Genomic DNA, 5,961 nt, shown 5'->3' on the forward strand with positions numbered 1-5,961 from the left:
TGCACCAGTAATCTGTTGAGCTCTGTTATGAAAAGTTGCTCTCTGTCTTCGTGACTGCAAGACCTTGGCACAATTGACAAGTACTCAATATGAGCTTTTGGAGAGAATCTGCACAACAAAAGGCTCTGAAGTGCAAGTTATCGGAGCTCAGCAACTCGCAGCAGAGAGTGCAGACCCTGATCCTATGGCTCATTCACCACCACAAGCACTCGGTGCTCATCAGTGCATGGGAGCAGGAGCTGTGGAAAGCTGCTTCTGAGATGTATGCTTGTGTTTGGACCCTCTCTCATTCCAGCTGTTGGCATCGTTGCAAAATATTCAATATATTCTTCTGAACCTTTTAGCTGTTGTAGCAGTTGCTTTTTCTTAGAAGAGAGGGAATCTTTCTATTATAAACGGATTTCTCTTTTTCTTTCTGTTAAAAGAGAACAGTATGGGATACTTGTGGGAATCCAAAGATTCTGCTCTTTACAAAAAGGATCAGAGATTAACTAGAAACAGATATTCAAGGTGAATGCATTTAGCTAAGTTAGAAAACGGTGAGTGGAGGCAGAGACCCTAGGATGGTTTCTGTACAGGGGAGTTGTACAGGCAGGCCCCCTGTACATGTACAAGGCGGGGGGCCCTTGCTTGAATTTCACAGAATTAGCCAAGGGGAGGAACACTCACTCCAGAAGCGGAGACTGAGGAGTGGTTTACTAGGAATGGGCAGAACTTGGGAGGAGTCTGCTAGAAAAGGGGCAAGGCTTTTGCTTATTGATGGCACATTGAGAGGTGGGAGATTCCATGAATTCCAGGTCTGAAGCTTTCAGGTAAGAAACCGGACCAACCACTAGAAGGGAAGTCATATTCAAAAAGACCTACCTAAACACAGCACATGTCCAAGAAGGAGGGGCGAGCAAAAAGACATTAGTGGAATTAGTTAGCGTAGGATGACCCACTGTCTAGAATGAGTTAGCATTTTTTGCTTTGCGGAATTATGACTGTGCATTTTGTGTGGTATAAATATGTCTCTTTAAGAGCCACTAGTTGCTCACTTGGGGTAGTGTTAGCCCCATGCGCTGGTGTGGCACCTTAAACTAATAGAACTACCTTCATTCTGACTGTGAGTCTGAGTGTTGTTCTGCAGGTCAATTTTGGTAAGACAGCCAGGAGATTCTCCGATCAAGGACCAGATCATCCCAGCATTGGACATCCTGTGTGCACTGGAATCTTTTCTCTGGGGATCTCCTCTTCTGGGTTATCCAGGACCTGATGGACATGACCCTGTGCAGCAGACTAAAGTAGGAGGGGGTTGAAGTCCCTCTGAATGCCAGCTTTAGGGTTGTGGGCTAGAGTCCCACTAAGGTAAGGGGGTTCGAGTCCCTCTGAATCCTAGCTTTGGGGTTGTGGGTCAGAGTCCCACTACAGGCTAGAGCACCATTGCGAGGAGGATGCCCCCACAGACAAGAAATCTAACTACCCATATACCCTCTGGGAATGGTTGAAGGAAATGATTGGGTTTTGGATCTGATAATTTGGGCAATACTTGGAGCAGCTACAGGAATAGTAATTGGATTAATTGTTGCTGAAACATTACTGTGTACACAACCCTTTCTTTGACGAAGTGGACAAGTGTGACACTGAGTGATGTGTGAGTGAGACACAGTCTTGCTTGTGAATCGAGTGCAGAGCCCTGAGTATGGAATTTTACTCTCCAGTGAGGGAAGTGACCCTTAATTTGGGGAACTGTGGGAACGGTATTTCTGGTGTTTGTATTTATATGTGTACTCTGTATTGATTGTCTCGTGTACTGAACTGTACGGTGACTCTTGTTATACGTATTGGTCTGTGTGCTAGATAAATAGTTTGTAAAGTGTTGGGGCAGTAGATGAGTAAGCCAGGCAATGCTTGTATTTTTCAACAGGAACAGGTCTGAGATGCGTACCAGCACAATGGGTCTGGCTGTCTGTCTCAGTCATCTGCTGTAACATGATCACCATGCTTTCATCAGCGGTTCCCAAGACAGGATAAGACATACTTTGCTTGTGTCATGGTTTTATGATTTTTAGTTACTCGTATTCCACATCATAACATCATGTAGTGCACTGGGAGTTAAAGCGTTAATGCTCCAGTTCCGGGCACCTGTCCGGAAGAGAAGAAGAACTACATACCCCAGGGGGCTTTGCGGTCAGAGAGGAGATATAACCTCTGGCAAAGTCACCTGATGTTCCCTTTTTTTCTCGGCTCTCATCCCAACTGCACGCATCGCCTCAGCACTACTGTAAGACCTACAGCTTTCAGCTACTCTTTCTCTCAATATATTTGATTTATTAGCTTCAATTCTGATTGTATTGTATTGTAGTATGTTATCTTGCATTCTGATACTGTATTTAGTAAATTAGTTTGTTTCTCCTCAGACCGTTGCTGCTGTTTTTAATTACTTTGGGGTCCCCTGTTTCCCTTATCTGGAGGCGCGGATTTTTGCAAAATCCTTCCACCCTACTAGTCACGGAACTGGGCCAAACCAGCCCATACACCATTGACAGCTTGTCAACTACGTCACTAGGGAACCATAAGAATTGGAATTACTGGGATCATTTAAAATGGACTCTTGTTTGTAGTTTAACTATAGTGGAAAGAGTTCAGTGTGTTAATTTTAGTTTAGCTGCTTATAGGAATGTTTCTGAACCGCATCTTTTCTTATTAATAGAGAAGGGGGAAATGTGAGACAAAGAAAGTCATTATGAACAAAAGACCTAGCAAATGAGTAAACAAGCTCAGCAAGTACTTGCGCCAGATGTAAACACACACGATGTGCCTGGCTCCTACATGTGACCACGGGGTTGTTGCATGGGTATAAAAGGTTGTAAGCACATACAATAAACGTCTGTGTTCTGCATCAGTAAGGGAGCCTTTGCCTCTCTTTCCGCAGATACCTGTACATTTATCTTTTGCAACACACAAGGTAAAGAGACCATTAAAAAAAAAAAAAAAAAATAAAAGCTTGCAACAAGTGATCAACCTTTCCCTAGCAGCTGCCACCTCTCAGGCAAAGGAAAGCTGCTGCCTTTACACATGGTAAGTTCCAGCTCCATCATCTTAAAAGTTCCTGAAACTGACATGCAACACCACTATGTCACAAGCAGAAGAAATCTGAGGTGGCTAAATTTTAGATCTAACTTCCTTGTAACGTGCAGTGTAAGGAAACCAAAAAAACCTTCAGAAACCTGAAATCTACAAGTTCTTCATCAGACAGGATGCATTCACTATTTTTGTATAACAGTCAAAATGCTATCTGAAGATCGTGAAGAGAATTTGTTACAAAGAGATCCAACATCTTAGTAAATAAAAACTTGCCATTACAGAATTTGTTAGTTGTTTCTTTTTTTTTTTTTTTTCCCTTGCACAGATCTCAGAAAACATTTGATCTTTCTGCTAAGCTTGGATTACTATGCCATGTGATTGATGCTGACTTGTCTCAGTCTTTCTCCTTTATTTTTATTCAGAGTTGTTACTTTGGGCTAAAGCTTTGCAGGATATTTTTACATGGTCTATATTAATGGATCACCGAAGTCTGTGAATAGAACCTTTATTTGGGAAAAAAAAAAAAAAAAAAAAAAAAAGGAAGGCTATAATTATTTAGCAAATTAAAATATACAGCTCTGGCATCAACAGTTGTGGTGCAACAACATGACACTAGCAAAACAGTAGAAGAGCACATTGTTCTTATAAAATTCCAAACCAAATTGTAGTTTGCAGCAAGAAATCAAACTCCTTTTTGTCTTATTACAAATCTAACCCTGAAATGGATGTCTAATTAGGTTATTATTTGCCTTTCCAACAAGATGTAACTGTCTTTAAGCACCTACAGATTATGTTCTGCAGCGTTTATGTTCTCATTATTCCTTTCCTTTTCCTTCTGAAATCAAGTGATTCCTTACAACAGTGGAAGCAACAGCTTTGGCTGTTTCTAAATTTGCAAGTTCCCAAACATAATGTATTCTGGATGGGATGGGCTATTGCACTTCTTTATGTCTTATTAATAAAGATGACTGTTTTCTGAACAATTTTTTTTTTTTTTTTTTTTTTTTTGTGAAAGATAAAGCTCTGCTTTCTCTTACACTTACTTGTCTCCATGGACAATTGACTAGAAAATAATCTCATATTTCTTCGCCATGTCTGTGGAAATATAAGTATTATTCATATGCATGGCAAAATCCTCTTTAGACATCAGAGCTTGCAGTTTTCTCCGTTCTCACTTCTGGTGACAAGAACATCGTTGTACATCTGGGCAGACAGACAGGTATCTGCCTTGATTCTGCTCATGATCAGTTTCCAGAAACCAGGCTTCTGATGTTGGACTTCTGTAGGATGGGATTGCCTATGACTTCAGTGAATAAACAAGTAGGGAAACATAATCATCTTGCTGTTCAGATAACCTAACTTCAGCTGCTATATAATAAGAGACAGAAGAATGTTTTTCCATACGGTGATCTTGAGCTTTGTGCTGCTATGAGGGTGGGTGGAGCTAGCTGGAGACTAACATGCTTGCCTGGCATCTTTGTTTCATATCTAGTGTTATGAAGTATAAGTACTCCTTGAGTCTGTGCAGACTCCGGATTGCTGCTTCTCCATCACTAGACTGAGACCCAGCACCTCTTACCAGTTTGCTCCAGCAACTATGCTCCAACAGGAGCTTATATCCATGCTCAGAGCAGCAGCATTTCAGTAGCTGGTGGAGACAAGCTGTGCTGTACTGAACCATGAGAGAGACTCTGTCAGGGCAGAGACGCAAGTTTAGGTGAACATAGCCATGAAATTCCACATTTGAAGCAGATTTCTAAGTTCTTCGCTCCTCATCATAGACTTAACAAATGACTTGATTCCTACAGCAAGGAGACAAGTTCCAAGATCTGAAACAGAAAAATGAAGTGATAAGTTTTGCTCAGATTTTCAGATCAGCTTTCTCATTTTCTCCCAGTCACTGCTGTGTTGTCTGTAGTTTCTGAATTTTGAATGGTTTTTCTTCCCAGAGACGTGCCTAAAAAATTAAAAGAGAAATGCACGTCACTTTTATGTTTATTTATTGTGATTTTTTATCCCAAGAGTAAATATCTCTTTACTACCTGGCATTCTGTGATTCTGAATATTAAAAGTTTTGCTTCCAGCCTCCCAGCTTTGGCAGCTGAAAATAAAAACTCATAGGAAACTGATTGAACGGGCAGATGCAGTAACAAAAAATGCATCTTCCTCTTCTGCCAGTGTTTTATTTCTCCACAATTTTTGGATTCTTCTCTGTGCAATATCCTTTGCGTATCTACATAATTAGATGATTTCTTCCTGTAATTCCCGGACTTCTCAGGATAATTATCAAATGTGGAACCCGACAGTACCAGCTCTGCTAGAGATGTATGGGGGCAAGTCCCTCATTGCTAAGTTCATTATTTTCAGATGAAATTTCCCCTCTCAGATTATTCTTTGCTTATGTCAAAACTCCATCAAGGGCACACACTGAGCCAGACCGATCTTAAAACTCTTTCCAGCTGCAATGCTGAAAGAAATTTCCCTAATTAAACAACAACAACAACAACAAAAAAACCCATAAAAACTACAACCACCATCATCACCACCAAACCTCTAGCTTGTCCCTCCTTAATTTGGAGTAACAGGGAAAATAAAATGCTGAGAATGGTAAGGTATTTTAACTGTAAAATATCCCTGACCCCAAAGCTTTTCTGCAAATTTCTCTCAGTCAGAAATTTCTGTATCAGTCAAGAAAAAGAACAGGTCAAAATCAAGTGATCCTGTTCACTTTAGTCTATCAATTGCCACTCTTGAAGCAGCAACAGTGTTGAATAAGTATTTCTGGAAAGTTTTTGGAATGTTTGAAAATGATGTAGAAATTTCACTGTCAAATTCTTGTTCACCAAGCATTGGTCTTCAAGCCTCTGAAAACTACAGCTTCAACATTAACCTGTC

The 5,961-nt window shown here is 40.6% G+C and overlaps 1 long non-coding RNA gene across 1 annotated transcript; it reads left to right on the plus strand.

Moving 5' to 3' along the window:
* Window positions 1–761: 761 nt before the first annotated feature.
* On the plus strand, window positions 762–2,995 carry LOC112531741. The gene is made up of 3 exons (XR_005857923.2): window positions 762–812; window positions 1,130–1,347; window positions 1,907–2,995. It is a non-coding gene; the product is annotated as an uncharacterized LOC112531741 (long non-coding RNA).
* Window positions 2,996–5,961: the final 2,966 nt, after the last annotated feature.

The sequence above is a fragment of the Gallus gallus genome, chromosome 2 (assembly GCF_016699485.2).
Source record: "Gallus gallus isolate bGalGal1 chromosome 2, bGalGal1.mat.broiler.GRCg7b, whole genome shotgun sequence".
In the NCBI taxonomy this organism is placed as follows: Eukaryota; Metazoa; Chordata; class Aves; order Galliformes; family Phasianidae; genus Gallus; species Gallus gallus.